The sequence below is a fragment of the Desmodus rotundus genome, chromosome 8 (assembly GCF_022682495.2).
Source record: "Desmodus rotundus isolate HL8 chromosome 8, HLdesRot8A.1, whole genome shotgun sequence".
Classification (NCBI taxonomy): domain Eukaryota; kingdom Metazoa; phylum Chordata; class Mammalia; order Chiroptera; family Phyllostomidae; genus Desmodus; species Desmodus rotundus.
The window spans coordinates 44,925,781-44,944,895 of NC_071394.1; the positions used below are offsets into that span (position 1 = coordinate 44,925,781).

Sequence of the window (19,115 nt, forward strand, 5' to 3'; positions counted from 1 at the left end):
AGTCAAACTCACCTCCCTCCCCTGCCTCCACCCTCCCCCTTGATTTTGTCCATGTGTCCTTTACAGTAGTTCCTGTAATCCCCTCTCCCCACTATCCCTTCCCCACTCCCCTCTGGCTATTGTTAGATTGTTCTTAACTTCAATGTCTCTGGTTATATTTTGTTTGCTTTTTTCTTTTGTTTAATCCCTGGTAATTCTATCTCAAGTTCCTGTGTTTTGTCAGGCAAGAAAGTGACATGCAGAGAGAAAGAAAAGATACTGTGAGATGTCTAAACACCAGAGACTCATACAGATACAGTAACTTGTGACAATTTCCATTATCTACAGTCACAGTGGATGGATTGTCCTTCACTCTAGGCAACTGATATCCCTACGACAATGGGCTGCCCATCCACAACTTCTTTTCCTTCTGAATGCTGACTTTGTTACTGATTTTAGGCACACTTCAACCACTACGAAAGGCTTAGCGAGGTTTCCCAGACAGGATCCGCTACAGAGTTTGCAGGGCCCAGCGTAAAATAAACATGTGAGGAGCCTTGTTTAAAAATTAAGAATCTCAAGACGTGGCTGAGGAGCCTTAGAGCAATCACATGGCCCCGAGTGCCTGCCCGGGCCGCGTGCCCATGAACCGGCCCAGACCGCAGTGTGTGTTACTCCAACAGTATTTTCGGTGGGTGACTTTGTTGTACTGACAGGCCGCTGTTATTTTGGATGCCTTTGAACAAAACCACGTGAAACTGACCTGATAAGACTGAGGAAAGTAGTATCACTTTCTACCTACCCCTGACAATAATAGGAAAGGATCAGGGAAGACATTGGGGACTACACCTGGCCGCCCAGATGACAGGTGGTTGACTGAGATGGAAGGCTTGAAGGAATGCGGATGATCAGAGAAAAACAATGCAAAAATGAAATCTTGAAAACGGTGTTTGAATCACAAAATAGCTGGCCATTCAGAAAATCAGTTCATTCTCTCACATTCTTTGTTTATATGTGTTCATTTTTACTAGACAATTATGGCAAAGTGACCCAATATCCTGTTTTGTGGTACTTACAACTTACTAGGAAAATAGCAATTATGTAAAAAGCAAAAGAGGTTTACAAAATACAAGTGGGAGAGATGCTCATTACTCTCACTTCTGCTAAGTACTGTATCTGCCACTGGTACCATTAAGTGCATATTTTATTTATAAATATTTCTATTAAAATTTCTTCTTTCATGGTTCCAAAATACTGCATGCAAAAGGGGGAAATATTTACCCACACATCAATTAAAGTTGTAACTTTCGTGCTAGTTTTCAAAGAACATTGTCAAGATTAATTTTATAGAACTGCATATTTAAAGAAACAGTTCAAATGTTTTATTTTATTCAAAATAGAAGTGGTTTTGGAAAGATACCTTGCCTCTCTGGTAAGTGATGAGGGCACTCAGGCATTCTGTGCCAAATATACGCCTCCAGAGGCCCTTCTAATTCAAAAGTTGCTCACACCTCTTGTTAGCAGGTGGCTGTTTGTCATGTCCAGCTGTTAGAACAGCTTCTCATTGGCACAGCAGCTATTATTGAATTTTTAGCTGCTGGAAACGGTGTCCAGGGTGATTCTCAAGTGTCGTGAAAATTGGTTGCACCACCTGGGTTGTGTTTTCAGATGTTCCACTTGCTGAATGAACAAGATGAGAACATGAGGAAGGGAAGACACTCTGGCCCCTGCCAGAAACTGTGTGGAAGTTCCATGGCCCTGTGGCCTTACTCTCTCCCTGAAGAGACAAATCTGATTAGGCCTTTTCTGAATAAGGCTTCAATGTAAAAATCTTCAGCGACCATGTTCTTTGATTCGTTGATTCTTCAAACACTGAACGTACAGAGGGCTCAAGGCATGCTGAGATCTGCCTAGGGAAATGAAAGGCAAACACCCTATCCTCAAATAAATTCCAGGCTACTACAAGATAAACTAATAAAACAATGTAAATGAAAGAAAAACTATGAGCAACCAAACTCACTGTGTTGTCAGAGGTGGAGGCATTGGGGGAAATTTTCAGGAGGCGTGTGGAAGGACAAGGCAGAATTAACCAGAAGAAGAGGGCTGTTCTAGGCACAGGGGCAGGAATGTCCCTCAAAGCTTCCAGCAGAACTGGAGACTGGTGTGAGATGGACCTTTGAGGGTAAACAAAGCCTGAACTGGGAGATAAAGAGATACTATTGAAGAATTTCAAGAAGAGGTCAATGAGTATATGTCATAGGTGTGATCCATCCCACAAAAGGCACAGGTCTAGCATATGGAGTTCAGTTAACCTGGAGTTAATTGAAAGAAGAGGGTCTCCCTACAGCAGTGGTTTCCCAGAGTTGTCTGCTCACTGGGATCTCCTGGGAGAATTTCAAAATATACTGATGCATCTCACCTCCAGGGGTTGGGCCGGACTGTGGCCTGAGTTTTGGAACTTTTACAAGCTCCTCAAGTGATGCCACTGTGCAAGCATGTTTAGGGACCATTGCCTAGAAGGATAAGTAGAATTAAAAAGGAAAAAGACTGAGAAGAGAAGCTGTAAGAACGTTGGTAGAGGAAAAGCCTGTAAAGGAGAAAGAGCAAACTTTAAGGTGGAGGGGAACTGAGAAAGAGTAACTTCGTGGGAAGGGGGAAGAGAGAGGCAGGATAGGAGAACCACCAGGAATACAAGGATAGACAAGTAACCACTGAGTTTGGCCTCTACAAGGACTTGGGTGGCCCTGCAAGGGCAGTTCTAGGACAATGGGGTCTAGATTGTGATCGGTTCTAGAGTGAATGGAAAAATGAGAAGACTGATGATTTTCAACAAAGGTGCCTACAAAGAAAATCCTGGAGATTGCAGTAGTGGAGAAAAAATGGACCTTCTCTCCTTCAAAGTTAGCCATAATTTATGTCTTCTTTATATTTCACCCTCTACCCAAAAGATCCCCATCCACCTCTTCACACAAGTCTGTTAAAATGTTTCTTCTTCATAGCACCTAACTAGGCTGGCACATTAAAAAAAACTTCTGCTATTAGTACTTCATTCTCAGCTCTGCTTTCCTGTTGGGAAATACAAGTACTATGGCTGGAGAGAGTGGTTAGGGCTTGGCATGTAGAAATGCAAATCAACTTGTGTGTGCTTTCATTGTTAGAGGAGGTCTCTGTTGCCTTGGAAACCAGCCTATGTGGCAAAAGCAGTGCATTTTGTGGGCAGATGATAGAGCAATCAGGTATGCTGTGTGTAAACATTGCGCATCTGTGTGAAGAAGCATTGGACAAGTTTATTGGCAGTAGGACCAGAATTTGGTTTTGGTATAAGTTACATGTTTGCTAAAGTATATTTGCAAAATGTTTCTTGGGCAGAGCAAATATTACAAGGAACATAACTTGGTGAGGTTTTTTTTTTTTTTTTTTTTGCATCCATACCTCACAGAATGCACAGCCAAAAGTGGAAAAGTGACTTCAAACGTAAGCCACATAGCCAGTCTTCCATTTATCATTTCTGAGTATTCTAAGAGGTGTGATATTACATTTTAAAGACTTAAATCTATGTTAAGTTTGTAGATTGATTCCATAAGGCACAGCTACCAGCTAATAGGAATCTGATGTTTCTATCACTAAGGGAAACAAAAGCATTCAGGCTCCTTGAGGAAAGATGGAAAATTATAAACTTCAGTGGCTATTATGCACTTAAAAATACAAAAACTGTTCTTGTAAATTACTTTGAGGAATTTTGGGAAGGAATGATTCAAAAATAGTAATCCTAAAACGTTCCTACCTGCATAGGATCATATCAGCCATAACCTTTCGTTTATAACTGTCCCTTAAAAAAAGGATAATACTTGTAAATAAACTTAATATACTTGTCTGGATCATTTCAATCTCACTTGTACATTATGTATTTTATTAAGTGATCATTTTGTTTAGTTCTAGGAATACAGGGATTATGAGACATCATCCTTTCCCTCAATGGGCTTACAAGTATTAGGGGAGAGAGATTCATAAGCTGGTAAGGCTAACAAAGTATGGACAGTGGTACGTAGGCAGATGTGGTCAGCTCAATGTGGAGAAATGTAAAATAACAACAACAGTAATAACACGGTGATAATAAACTTTGTCCTTTCAGGCATCTGGTGTACTTCAGCTAAGAGACAATATCATCACTTGTTCTGAGCCTCTTTCTCGGTATTAATATAATATCAAATGTCCTCATTGCATAACTCATGTTTTTATTCCCTTAGCCTCATCTACTCATTTATTTTCCCTTCTTTCCATTTATGCCCAAACTTTTTGACATTTGGAAGGGATATTATTAGGTTTGGCCACTGTGCTGGTTTGGATTTCAGGCAGTACTGGTTCTAGCAAGGGCCTCCCCCTCAGTCCACTTCTAACTGGAAATTATTTTTACTATCAGGCAATATGGTTATATTCAGTGTTTGCCCCAATTTGCCAGGTAAGGTCAGGGCACATCCTGCTCCACCCAACCATTAGGGATTTTGACGTAAAGGTTAGCAACATAGCACAGTTTCTTGCTTAGAAATCATTTCTGCCTTCGGCCCTTAGCGACAGGCTGTAGCCCTGGGCCTGTGACCATTGATTGCATCAAGTAGGGTAAAAAAGTTGAGGCAATGTAGGGGAGAAGGAACATCAGCACCTTTCCCAGCCTATCTTCTCCAGATCCACTGGAAAACCAGGCATCCATCCAGTGGGGACATTCTTTTAGCCTCACTCATGTTGGCGCTGAGTGTGAGCACACGCTCATAAAGATATGTAAGCCAACCCTTCAGGTTTGACACTTAACCCACCCCCATTTTAGATAAACAATGTTTTGATTGCCCATTCTAGTTCTCTATCAAACAAGTAGTTTGAAGAAGAGAGTTTTCCTGCCTCTACCATATACCTCCTCCTTGCATTCCCCAGGCAGCACGGTCCCTGATAAACCATTTCTACTTCTGTGTATATATGGAACTCTTCTGGGCACTGCTACCCCATCAAAGTTTTTCTCTGAGACCATCCTAGACGTTATAGCTATTTCAGATGTTAACACCATTTGTGTCCTTCAATTATTAGGGTAACTTCAATTAATGTCAGCTAGTAAACACCTCTTGGATGGAAATTCTCTGGTCCATCGTCGCTGGAAGATGCTCACTGGCTTTTGCCCTAAGTTCTACACAGGGCTATCACACAGAGAATTTGTGCCCCCAACCAGCACCTCAGCTTCTATTCTACACGGTGTGAGCTCAGGCACTCTCACTGGGTCCCGTTTAGCACATCCAATTAATACTCCTTGAAGGACAGATGTTACTTGCCTACTGTTTTGCAGTACTAGGTAGCAGAAACATTCCCCAGTCAGACACAATATGTTCATCCTCAAACTATACTCAGGTAAAAAAGACGTGACCATTTCACCTAAAGCCTGTTCGAACATCCCACTCCCCCTACAGACTGTCACCTTAATTCTATCAACCCTTATGTTCCTAACTTTCACTTCTTCTACTAGGACTTTATCCACAATTTTTCATTTTTTAATACTAGGGATGGGAAGCATTCCACAGACATAAATAAGATCCATTCTCATAAAACATTCAGATAAAGTTGGCACAACTTCTCTGCATAATACTTGCTTAGTAGACATTTTGACATTCAGAATCTTACCAACCATTGTATTTTTAAGTTTTCTCAATCTCACCGTAGCCTGAGTCAGTGGATTTTGGTGTCACAGTGTGTGAAACACATATCAAAGAGTCCTGGAAACTTCTCCTCTACCTCTTGACTGTTTCACCCACTTCTATGAAAAAGGCTTTGGGTCCCCAGAGAAGGGTGAGTCACTAAACCTAGGCCCTTTTTGTCAATATTTATCTTGGTTAATTTGCTTAACCACTGCCCCCAAGTGATTGCTGCTCAGGATTTTCATTGCAATTTTTTGCCATTCAGCTTTTAAAATTTCTCCAAACCGGGGTGAATAGAGCAGGCTTGTTTGGGGCTCTGTAATGCCGAGGTACTACTGGCAGGGTGTCTAGGCGGCCAGCCCAACCATAGGCAGTGCTCTGTTAAACCTTGGTTTTATCCCATCAATGCCCATTTTATTCTTCCCATTTTTGATACCCATCTAAATATTTCCATCTTTCTGCAACCTTGGCTCTCCCCTTTCTGTTTCTTCTTTGGTTCACTCCTATGGATAATTTGTTTTATTCACCTTATTTCTTAATAATCTTCTGAAAATGTTCACCTTGTAGAAAAGAGTCCAATCACTCTCTCCTTAGCCTCTTCCCATTCTCTTTTTAGTTAACCTAATGTTTTTGTTAGCATCTGTAAGACCCATGAGGGAAAGCCGAGACAGCAAATGCAAATAAGGCTGTCCCTTGGTTTCCCAACAATAGGGTTATATGAGGTGCCCCTGTGAAAGGGCCTGCTTCAAGCACAACATTTCCTGTGACCCGGGCCATGGGCATATTCAGCAGGTGAATATCCCAATCGTCATAAAGGCAGCCCCACGTGGTTTCTATACAAAGCCTATCAGCTGCCTCACCTGGGGTGTTTCACTTGGCACCTATAAGGGCAACAAATAGTCCCCCTTCTTAGGTCAAACAGATTTTACTGTGGCTTTTATCCAGCCCACCAGGCTTGCTGTTCCCTCAGAAATAATTTTCTGTATATTTGGATCACATACAGCCACCTGTGATTGCTCAGCAGCAAGCTGTGGGTCCTATACCAACCCAAACATGCCCTCTCATTCTGCAGCATTGAAAACCACAGACATATCTCCCCAGTTGGTTACCCTGATGACAGCCCTCTTTAGTAATGGTTCTCCAGGAAGCTAATGATACCAATCTACAAAATGGAGCAACTCCTTCACATTATACCCTTTGGTTTCAATACTTTCTTGGTTTTATCTTTCCTCCACATTGACTACTGTCTTGGTGATGAGAGCTCTTAGATATACTTTCTGTTGTCCCTAAACAATTTTCCCCTTTTTAGGAAGATCGAAGGCTAGTGGCCAAAGCTCAGACTGATTCAAATCTAATGTTTGTTTAGCACCAAGGCCCAACCCAGCATTTCTTTTACTTTTTAGCTATCACAGACCACAATAATCAAGAGATTGAATGTTTTTGCCTTTTTCTTATTAGTCAACATTTCTTATGCATCAGATGAACCAACCCCCTTAAATTGGATTCATCTCTAAATTCCATTGGTAATTTTTACCTTCAGTAACTTACTGTGGCGCAGTTACTACTACATACTGTGGGTGACCACATGGCCACCCAAAAATCAAAGGTTATTCATTCTCACCCTTTCATTCTTTCTCTCCCCAAACCATATGTTTCTGTGATCCAGGGCTGGTTAGCAAATCTCATTTCACTGACACCAAACAAATAGGTCTTGGTAAGCTTCCAACATGGGGCGGGGGTATCCCCATACCAACAAGTAATTTTCAGGAAAGCTCTAAATATTCTACAATTCTGAAATTAGCTGTTCAGAGGCAGCATCAGATTTCACAGTTTAAGGGTTCAGTCCTACAAGCCTTCCCCTTGTCACTTCAGATACCAATTGCAAGCCCAGGTTGTCACCTGAACGTCTGATCAACTGGAAGTAAAGCAGAAGTTCCTTTGACCTTTTCCTGTGGTTTGATTAACTCACTAGAATGGCTCACAGAACTGGTAAAAACATTTTACCTACTAGATTACCAGCTTAATATAAAAGTAAATAACTTAGGAAAAATAAGAGCACTGTATATAACTAAGGAACAGCAGGATGGAAGAGATGCGTCAGGCAAGGAATGAAGAAAGGGCACGAAACTTCCACGACCTCCTCAAATGTGCCACTCTCCCAGCATCTATCTCTATGTGCACCAACCCAGAAGCTCTCTGAACCCAGTCTTCTTGAGCTGTTATGGCTTCATTACATAGGCATGATTGATAAAGCATTGGCCATTTGTGGCTGATGCAACCGCTAGCCCCTCTTCCCTCTCCTGAGGTCAGAGGGTAGGACTGAAAGTTTAACCCTCTAATCACAGGATTGGCTCCATCCGAAACCAGTCCTCATGCTTAGATGATTTCCAAAGGTCACCTCATTAACATAACAAAAGACACCTTTATCACCCTCAACACTTAGGGTCTTCCAAAGATATTGGGGACTGTGAGTTAGAATCAAGGAGGAAGATCAAGTATATATAAGGAATGTATTTTTGTCACTTGAATAACCAAAAATATATTTCTTATAAATCATAATATTGTAACCATTTAGACCAAGATAGAAATATTTCTTCATTAGATCATCATTTTATCAGTTAGCTTCCTGGTAGCTTGAAAGGACCAAAGTACCTCCTAAATGCTTTAGGTAAAAAAGAAGCTTATTCAACTGATGGCATCTAATCAGTTAAAAACATGTGGGGCAATTTGTACATCCTGCCTAGCTCTGTAAACTCACAGTGACCTCCTTTATCCCGAAAGAAGTGCATTTATTAAAATTTTTTGCTTTGATTTACTATATTCATTCTTATACCCTTCTAAAGAATGACTATGTACAGAGATTTTAGCAAGATCTTTCAGATAAGGAAAAAGAAGATATATAGGAAGAAATCAGGTTACTACAAATAAATACAAAGATATTTTAAAAATCATTTCCCTGTTATTGTACTAACATAACTCACTTTTGAATAACTGCACTTTACGGGCCTCTGTATGCAAACAAGTTTGGCTGGTTCTTATTTATTTGTTTGGGTTTGGTTTGGATTGTTTCCAATATCAAGACATTTAAAAATTAATAAAATCATACATAGACAAATTCAGAATAATATCAAAAGGTTTAGCATGTTATTAACATAAAAGTATACATGTACATGCATACACATTTATATATGTAGAGATAAGTGGCATAGAGAATATAAAAGTATTGAGATACTGTGAGTTATTTAAGAAAGCTCCTTGGAGGACTTGTAAATTGATTTGAATTCAAGTAAAATAGAGAAAAAGGCACTTCTGCTTTAAAGATAATAAAAAAAACCATTTTTGTTAGAATTTATCTCAAAGCAGCAAGGTGAACACAAAGCAGGATGTCCAACCTCAATAAAACCAGAGCCACCTGTTACCTCAAACTACAGTATGTAAAGCAAGTAAAGAAGTAGAAGTTGATTTGGAAACTTCTACAGCAATATGAAATTGCTACACTATCTCAGATCATGATCATTTTCTTAAAATGTACAAAAATATTGGTTCACGATGGGTTGGGGAAAAAACCTGGTATTTCTCCAAAGGAAGTTTAAGAAACACTGCTCTTTGGAGAAGGACCATATTTTTCCCCAACCCATCATGAACCAATACTTTTCTAAGTTTTAAGAAAATGATAAGGATCTGGTATAGTGTGGCAATTTCATATTCCTGTAGAAATTTCTAGAACTACTCTCAATTTCTGTACTTATTTTGTTATGGACAGGAAGCAAATAATCCTCTCATTGGCACCTATATAAATATATTATTGAAATAAGAAAGTAAATACCAGGAAACAAATAAAGAAGACATTGGGAGCAGGATGAAGAATAGCTACCAGGGATGAGGGTCAAGGACCACTGTTTTTGATGTATGACATTTTGCCCAACAAAATATAAACTATGAACATGTATTTTATAAAATTAAAAAAGAAAAGAGATTGTGAAGCAAAGGGAAATATGCCGGGTTAGTGAGAAATAGGCTAAGCTACTCGAATTGTAAGGTATCTTTGGGGAAAAGTTGGAGCTAAATGTTGACGGAAGGCATATGAAGTGGGGGATTATGTTTAACTAAGGCTGAAAATCCATGGAGAAAAATTCTTCCACTCATTCTCTCTACCAAGATTTATGGGGTGCTTCCTTCTCTATACTAAATATACAACAGAAAAAAATCCCCTGCTGCTGTACAGATTATGTTCTAGTGGTGGGGAGAGGGACCACTAGAGAGGTAAGTAAACCACACAATCTGTCCAGTAAGTTAAGTGCTGTGGAGAAGAAGTAGGGGAGGGGGTGGATTTTAGTTCACCATGATTCTGCATGCAAGTGAGTCTGTGCCCTTGAAGCCATGGTCAGGGAGTTTTACCTCCTTCTCTATGAAGTCTAAGAAGGAGAGAGACCCAGGAAGTATAGGGGACAAGGTTTTGTGGAATGGGCACGCTTAGTGTATTTTGACTGACACTGACATCATGAATTGAAAGCAAAGGAGTCTTAAAAGTTGAGCTTCTTATAATCCAGGATGAGAGTCCTTTCTCTTCACATACAAAAACATAAATATTTCCAATCTGAACTCCAAGGAGAGTATCATTACAGTGGTTAGATGAGAAAGGAACTGAAAATGCCATAAGATGACACATGTGTCCTTGAGTCCAAGGAAGCAGAGTAGACATCAGAGATGGAGAAACCCACAGTACTTTGTTCCCCTTTCCCTTCTAGCAGTTTTAAGAAGGAAGAGATGGGGCAAGAGAGGAGTTCAGAGAGCCTTTCTGAGCTTCCAATTTTTGCCAGGCACTGTCAGGTACTTTACATAGATTTTTTCATTTAATTTGGTAGATGTTGAGATGGTTATTATTTTCCCTAGTTCAGAGGTAAGTAAATAACACCTAAAATGGCAAGTAACTAGATGGGGAAAAAATGGCAATCCCTGAAAACCAGCTTTCAAACCAGGCCCATGTCAATGGAGCACAAACAAAGATGAAGTGGATATATCTGACAAGCATGCAGCTGCCAGCTGGTGAAAGACTTAGCTCACCCCTACTCCCACCTCCTCACGCCTGCTCATGATCATCCCATGGAGGAATTACTGCAGGTTCCTCTTTTCTGCTGCCTAGAGACTGTGGGAATGGCTTGGAAGTGAAGCATCAGGCAGGTAAACACACACAGAAAGAAGGAAATCCCTTCACACTCTTGCAATAGTTGAGCAAAGAAAATCAAATGTTAAAAATAAATGCAAGTTTGAGACATCACTTCTATTATCTCAAACTTCTTATACACACAATTTCCTTGTGTTCTCTCTCTCTCTCTCTCTCTCTCTTAGCTTTATCCAAAGTGGCTGGCACCACAATTCCTTTTCATAATCCCTGCTAGTTGACAATAAAGGCTTTCCACATGGGTTTGACGAGACTTTTGCTTAGATTCTAATCCCCAGGACCAATTGTTCTGGAGTTATGGTTCGTGTTTTTAATGTGAATGAGCACCAAGGATAAGGTAGGCTATCCTGTGGAGACCACACATAAATATCAGGAGGGAAAATGCAACTAAAAGTACAGAGGCTGGGGGAGCCACAAAAGCTCACACAGGGGCAATGGCTTAAAATTCTTTGGAAAAAACACCATTGTTTCAATTATTGAAAATAACAATGTTAGGTGTTAGGGGAATCTCCAGAAGCAACTTTCCAGGACAAAGTCCTTGATATGTTGTCCATCTTGTATATTATAAATCCTGTGACTTCATCTTGGGAAAGTTCTGGTAAATGCAGCTGAAATGAATTTAAATAAGTGTCTTATGAAAATGATACTGAGCTGTTCCTCTCTCTTTGCTCTCCAGATATCTGTGTGATGGTGGATAATCTATAATTCTTTATTTTTAATGTTTTCCCTCTATTATGGGCTGAATTGTTTCCACTCAAAATTTATGTGTTGCAGTCCTAATGTCCAGTACCCAGAATGTGGCTGCATTGGAGAAATAAGAGTTAACTAAGTTAAAATAAGGTCATTAGGGTGCACCTAATCCAACAGGACAGGTATTCAAAAAAAAATTAGGACATAGACTTGCGTTATTAAAAATTAGGACAAAGAGCATGTTGAAGACACAGGGAGGAGATAGCCAGCTGAGAGCCAGAGGGACCTCGGAAGAAATCAGTCCTATGGGCAACTTATATTTCCAGTTTCTAAAACTGTGACAAAATAAATTTCTGTTTAAGCCACTCAGTCTGTGGCACTCTGCTGTGGAAGCCCAACACAATTATATAACCTTCCAGAGCTAATGTTATAAGACCTCATGGAGGAAAAGATAAGGGCTGGATTCCAATCTCATAGTGCCCTTCAGAGTTTCATGGCCTTTCACAATTCAAGATCCTACCTTTCTTTATCTATCTTCTGATGATGGTTTGTTTATTTGTTTTTGGTAGGATCAAGCTGTAGGAAAAAGGAAAGGCTTTTCCACAAATTCATTTTTGAGCAGAGAGATGCCTTGGGAAGCAAAATAATGGACCTGCTGTTCAGAGAAGACACAGCAAGTGCAGTCACTGAGGGCAGCTCTTCTTAAGCTGACACTGAAATGGTGAGCAGCATAAATCTCAGTACGGTGAATGACATCACCAGCTCAGCGGTTCTCTCTCTGGAGAATCAGCTTGGGCCCTCGGTCTGGGTCACCAGTTCACAAGAAATCCTGGCGGCTCATCAACAGCAATAAACACAGGAAGGAAAGGGCACCTGGGTTCAGCTGGATCTCTCTGCCATCTTTTCACAGTTGGTGTTGGCAGTGTTGAGATTGTAAGATAAGTGTCGTATGCCTTACTTTTTTCTTTGCATAGGATCCCATTCACAACCTGTGTGTGTACACACACACTCACACGTACACTAACTTCACTATGGAGAAGAATGTGGATCCTATTAAGAATCTTATCATCTAATGTAAAAAGCTTCTTGACAAAAGCAATTAAGCTTTAATGGCTATGTAGTCCTCAGTGCCTGATGGTTTAATGGACTTAAGCATTATACTCAAGTCACAAAGCACATGTTCATGAGCTCAACAAAATATTTATCTCCAAGAAACAGTATATTAAGGATAAAGATGTCAGAAACTACACAAATTGCTTAGTGTGAAATCCTGTCCTTTTAATGGTATTAAAGAAAAAAATGAATTATTAAAATATATTACCAAACAGTCTCATCCATTCACTAAAGGGTAAGGAAGAAGAGTTTTTGTTAGTCTGTGCTTTGCCTTGTGAGGCATCCAATTAAGTGATACTGTATGAACTTTTTATATGTAATCTAAATTTGATATTCCAGCACTGCCCTGGCCAGCCTTTATACTTCTCTATATGTTTTTCAGCCATTGAAAACACAAACACACAAACCAAAAAACAAAACCAAAAACAAACAAGGAAAAACAACCACAAAAACCCCTATAACTGGTAGGTTCACTTTACTTCTGGGCCAAACAGACATTGTCATCCAGGTTCCCTCAGGACCAAAGAATCGGAAGAAACCGTAATGGATTATCTGGTGAATCTCAAAGAACATAATTTAAATTATCCACAAAAACCATAGTTTTAAATGTTTTTTTCTTTTAAAAAAAGTTTTCAACGTATTCCACAATGCCCTTTATAAATTCGCCTTGTTCTGGCCAATCTACTGCAATAATAAGAATTGCCATAACCTCAGCATCACACTCCTGAGAGCTGTGTCAGAATGGTTCTTACTAAGAACTCACCCTGATAACTTCAATAAGTGCCTTCTGGCCTCACTTTCTATTGTGAAAAACACCAGAACATCAGTATGAATGAGAAACCATGTTTGACATTTGTTTGGTGCTTTAAAATTGCATAGTCTCAGATATGTGATCTCACTTGATTCTAAAAATGACTTCAGGTGTTTTTTAGGAAAAGTGTCAGTCCCCCATTATCTAAGGATGGGCCGTTCAGAGACATCCTTGACCCAAAGTCAATATGTAAGTGATTTATTAAGGAAGTACTTCCAGGAGCAGCTGGTAAGGGAATGGTGAGTTAAGATGGGGGAGGTGAAGAAGCTAAGCAAGGATGTCATGTCAGGCAATGTCCCAGACTCTGCTGGATCCCACAGAGCAACTCTGGCTGTAAGTGATGCTGCAAAGTCTGTACTGACTGAGTCAAGGCTTCTGTGTTCTGGCCCCAGTCGGGCGTCAGCTAACAGCTGCCCAGAGCATGTAAACTCTCAGGAACCTCCGTCCCTCCTTCCTACATCCTGGAAAGGGTTGTGGGTGCTGCATTGGCAGGAAAACCACACAGAAGTCGGCAGTGATCAGGAATGGTCAAAGAGGCCCAAGGAATCTGGGTGAAGGACCAACAGAGTCTCCTCTCCCCATTTGACAGTATAGGGACTTAAAATTCTCCAGGTGCCCCCTGTCTGCTCAAAAATCCATGCTGATGCTCCATTAAAATGTTTCCTCTCGCTATGCCCTGTTGTCAGCTTGACCAGCTCCTGTTCGTGCACATTCAGCGCAAAGCTTACCTTTTCTTCAAAGCATTACCCAGCACCATCCCACATGGAAGTTCTTTTTAACTTTTTTTCTCTTCCAGGTATATCGATATTATGGTTCTTATTACACATTGTCTTAAATATGTATAATCTTTATTGGTTGGTGCTGTTTATTAAACTCTGAGTTCATGGAAGGCAAGGCTGGTAACTTACTCTGAGCCTCAGTACCATTCCAAGTCTGAGTGATGCTCAACGCAGTTAATAAGTAGACTGAGGAAATGGGCTTAAAGCCACCAGTGTGAAATCCAGTGGTTTCTCCATTGGAAGCAAGTGGAAAAACTTCATGCCACTTTTTAAAAAGTGTACTTGAACTCTCCCTTTTTCATTATTTCTCTATAACACTTTATTTATTGTAATATCACTTACCATGAGGTCTACCCTCTGAAAGAATTTTAATGCCACAATACAATAGTGTTAATTATAGACTCAGTATTGTACATAAGGTCACTGCAACTCAATCATCATGCATGCCTGAAACGCTAAGCCTATCAAATAGCGACTCCTCATCCCCGCCCCCACACAGCCCTAGCAACCACTGTTCTACTCTCTACTTCTGTGAACTGAGTATTTTATTTGCCTCGTGTAAATGGAATCCTGCCATCCTTGTCCTGTGACTAGCTTCCTCACTTAGCGTAATGTCCTCGAGATTCATCCTTTTTGTTGTATATGGCAAGATTTCACTATTTTCCAAGGCTGAATAATATTCCACAGCATGTGTATGCTTCATTTTCTTTATCCCGATCACCAGAGAATGTTATTGGCATTTAGTGGGTGGGGGCCATGTATGACAAATGAAGAAATGTTCCTATCACCAACATGCCTCTTGAGACTTACATGCCATAACATCTTATAAACAGAGATCTCCAAGGCTGCAAACCAATCAGCATGTGTAAGAGTAATGAGCACAGATGAGATACCATAGGAAGAGCTCAGGTGTTAATGTCAGGAACCTGAAGAGAGTTCTGGGTTTCCCACTGACTACAGTGTGTAACGGGCAGAGTCTCTTATCTTCCCTGAATTCATCGAGTAGAATGGGGATGGCAACGCATAGTTAACAGAATGCAGCTGAAGAATAAAGGATATATTGTTCATAAAAAAGGCATATCGTAGGCATTTGAAAAGGTACATGCTTTTCTCCCCACCCCACCCCCTTTTCTTTTTTTGGCAGATCAGCCTTGAGTCATTTTTCCATAGGCCTGGGATCTTGTCCACTTTTCTCAGAACAGAAGAACAGCCCCATTCAAAGGTATTTAGTATCTATCTGCCTGATCCCAAAATGTAGTCAGTCTGCTTATTTCTCTCCTTTCTGTGAGAAAACATTATTAGTAATTTATTATTGAGAAAAGTAGAAAGCTTTTAGGTCAAATAAACAACACAGCAAAAAAAAAGTCATAATAGTCATAACTTTTTTTGACTAAAAAGTCAAAGCTATAATTTGGGGAGAAAAAGAAGAGCTAAAAGGCAGGGGGAAAACTTCAATAGTTGAGTGTCTATGTTACCAAACTGAACTTGAGTTTGCTCCTTGGCGAGCAAGGAACCAGGCATGACACGAACGGTGGCTGCCAAGCAAAGTGAAATTTGTTTGCAGTTAATAAGGAGCCCCTAGGGAATAATTTCCGAAGCTGTTGCTCCCTGAACTGGGGAGCTTCTATGTTTTCATTCTGCTAACCTAATACATATTTATGATAAAAATTTACCATAGCATGTAGGAGCGGCGTCACACTGGTACACGCGCAGGAGCAGGTCATGCCTCTTCGTGCTTCCCATGTTCGGAAAACAGCAACCACACTCCTCCCGGAGGTGGGGATCTCAGTACTCTGACAACCTCTTCTTGGTCTTTTGGCTTTCTTCAGGGATTCTCGTAGATGGCTATTTGGAGGCCCAGTTGTTTCCTGGAAAACATGCTAGCAGCATAGTTAGTGGAAATTTTAGTAACTTCTCCATTTAGTAACTTCTCCAACTAAGTGGGGTGACCTACTTAGCTTGGAGGTGACCCCTAGAGTCTAGCACTGACAACAGATGAGGCTCACAGTGCCCCTGAGTCTTCAGGAAGACTGTCAAGTCATAACCTGTATGTAATGTTTAACAGAAGCACAGAACTGTGCAGAAGAAATGTTTAAAGTATCAGTATGTTTTTAATGAATGTTTATTTCTTAAAGTGCTAACCATCAATAATCTGGAGATTCACCTATGTGAATGAATGATTCTCTCAATAGAAATAAATCAAATCAAAGCCAGTGTTTTACATACCATTTGTTTATTATCATTAAAACAGAAGAAACGCCAGTAATATTAGGGGACTTGAGAACTGTTTTTATTGTCAATAGTTTTATACCACGATGTATCTACATGGTGAAGCCTAGTAACATGGAATAACAAAAGTCCAAAGCATTACAGTTTTAAATCCAATTAAACCCAATACAAAGATAAAAGAGATGACTGCTAATCCTGAGGATAAAGATTTACAGATGTAAATAAAAGAATTTGAACCATGACCCCCTCTTTCCCACAAAAACAAAGATAAAATGCAAAGATAAAACCCACAAGATTTGAGTCAGTAGTTCAAAAGAGCTGGCTAAGTATCAAATTTAGCCAAAAAAATAGACTAAGGAAATGCAGAAAGAAAGTTTCCCTAAATTCAGTAGGTTTGAATCCAGAATTGCAGACCTAAAATCTCAGTTCTGGCTATGACTTCAATAAGTGGGTACCTGTTGGCCCACCTGGCACTCCGATCCCAGCGGCCTCAGTCTTCCACTTTCGCCCCTCAGCCTTGCTCTTGGACCCCAGCAGAGACTTGCCCCCAGGGGCAGGACATTCTGTTTTGAATAGTTCTACTAGAAAGTTCCTTCATCTAATCAGCTGAAATAAGCCCCCTCATGTGACAAATATACAATAGAAAATAATGAACTTCATCTCGTGATAGATGTAGTGTCAGCCTTACAACCTCGTGGGATGGAATCAATGATGCATTTTTCAAGTATTTTATCTGTGTCTGTTATTCAAAAGCAAGTTCACATTAAAAAATAATCACTCTGATTTTCCTTTGTTTTTCAGAGTTCAAACAGATTGCAAACATTCACATCAACCCACCCAGTGTTGCCTTATTTGATATTAAACTTCTTTTTAAGTTCAAATTCTAAATAGTTGCTCTGAAGATTCTGCCTTGGAAGCCCACTCCAGGCATCACCTCTGATCACAGATGACACTGAAAAAATAAAAAAATGAACCTCAGAATTAAATTATAATGTGAACCAGGAAGTTAAGGGAGCTACTACACCAGATAAAAGAGTAAACGATCAAATTAACCACAAAATCGATGTGGACACCTACATTTCCACTCATGCAAACATACAACAAATAAATGTACGCTGTTAGATGCTTTACATATGCTCTTTCATTTAATCCTCTCAACCACCCCATGAAGTAGGTACTAGAGTACTCCCATTTTACAGATGGGATAATTGAGGTAAAGATTAAACTTTTCAAAGGGTTAAAATTACCCAAGGTCACTTACCTAGTGAATAGTGATCTGTGAGGCAAGCTTAGAATGGAGGATCTTCACTACTGTGCTATTCTGCTTGGCAGTGAAAAAGATGTCAATGAGGAAGGAGGCAGGGCCTGACCCTCAATTCTAGTCCAGGCACTGCCATCCACTCTCTGTCTGCTTTGGGCAGAATCACTTGAATTCTCTTTGTGCCTCTCTCTTCCTCCTTTCTCTCTTCCCCACTCCTTCTCATTCTCTTCCCACGCTCCCTCCTCTTCATTTTCTACTTCATCCTCCTACCCCTCCTCCTTCTCTCTCTTTTTGTCTAAAATAATAGAATTTCAGTAGATTATATATTTGGTACCATTTCAGCTTACATGTTCTGTGAGCCTATGCCAGGAATAGTTAAGTATGACAAGTTATAGGTATGGGGCAGGTGATCCTGAGAATATTCTTGGAAATACTTTTTTTCTCAGGATGAAAATCATTTTTTTATACTGAACACAAAATGTTTTACTGTTCACATGGAAAGAGGAATGTAAAGCTGCAAGAACAGTGTCATCTTTGACTTTCACTGAAATGTGATTCAATTATTTTCCAATATGAGGGTAAAACAAGTAGGTAAATTGACTGGAAACAATATGCCTAAGTTATTTTGGAAAGTATGTGCTTCAAATTAATCTTAAATAATTTCCGCTATTGACAGTATCGCCTTTCAGTTCCCACTGTAGAGTCCCTTCTTCTCAGTGGCTGTTACTGAATATTTTTGCCTCTTTTGCACAAGAAACAATTGTCTATCATGCAAAATGAGCACCACCTGATTTGAGCTATTAAAGAGGGGTTCAGTTTTCCATTTTTCTTTCATATCTAATAACCACTATTATCATTTAATACCTATAGAGATGAGCCTTAAAATAAGCACTCTCCTAGATTTCTCCGTGAACTATAATTACATTTTAAAATGGAAAATGTGATTTTTCATTTTGAAATATAATTGCCTTTGCTAAGATGTGAATAAGTGATCAAAATACAGCTGTTTTTAAAAGCTGTAAATGTCTGTTCATACTTTTCCATAGCTGCACTTTTCCCTTCTAACACATTTTCAGTTACACATCTGCAGCGCCCACAATCACCTCCCATTGACACAGACAGAAATTCATCCGATTTATCTGCAAGTGAAAAAGGACAAACCCCTTTCATAAAGTCTGTTTGCAGTAAATACTGCTGCTAGCCGGGCACCAAGAAACTGCTTGCACAATTAAAGATATAAAAATCAATTCCTAATCATAATTAAAAGCAAAAGCACTAAAAGAATTGGTTGTAAGTGTGCAGTGGGGATGGCTCTGGGGGAGGAACTGTGAGTATCTAGCACATGCAGAGGACCAGAAGTAAATCCAGATTTTTGAAACACTGCCTTTAAGTTGTT

At 39.9% G+C, this 19,115-nt stretch overlaps 1 pseudogene; it reads right to left on the minus strand.

Moving 5' to 3' along the window:
- The window catches only part of LOC112315640 (importin subunit alpha-1 pseudogene), a 58,931-nt pseudogene extending 42,959 nt beyond the window's left edge, over window positions 1–15,972 (minus strand).
- Window positions 15,973–19,115: the final 3,143 nt, after the last annotated feature.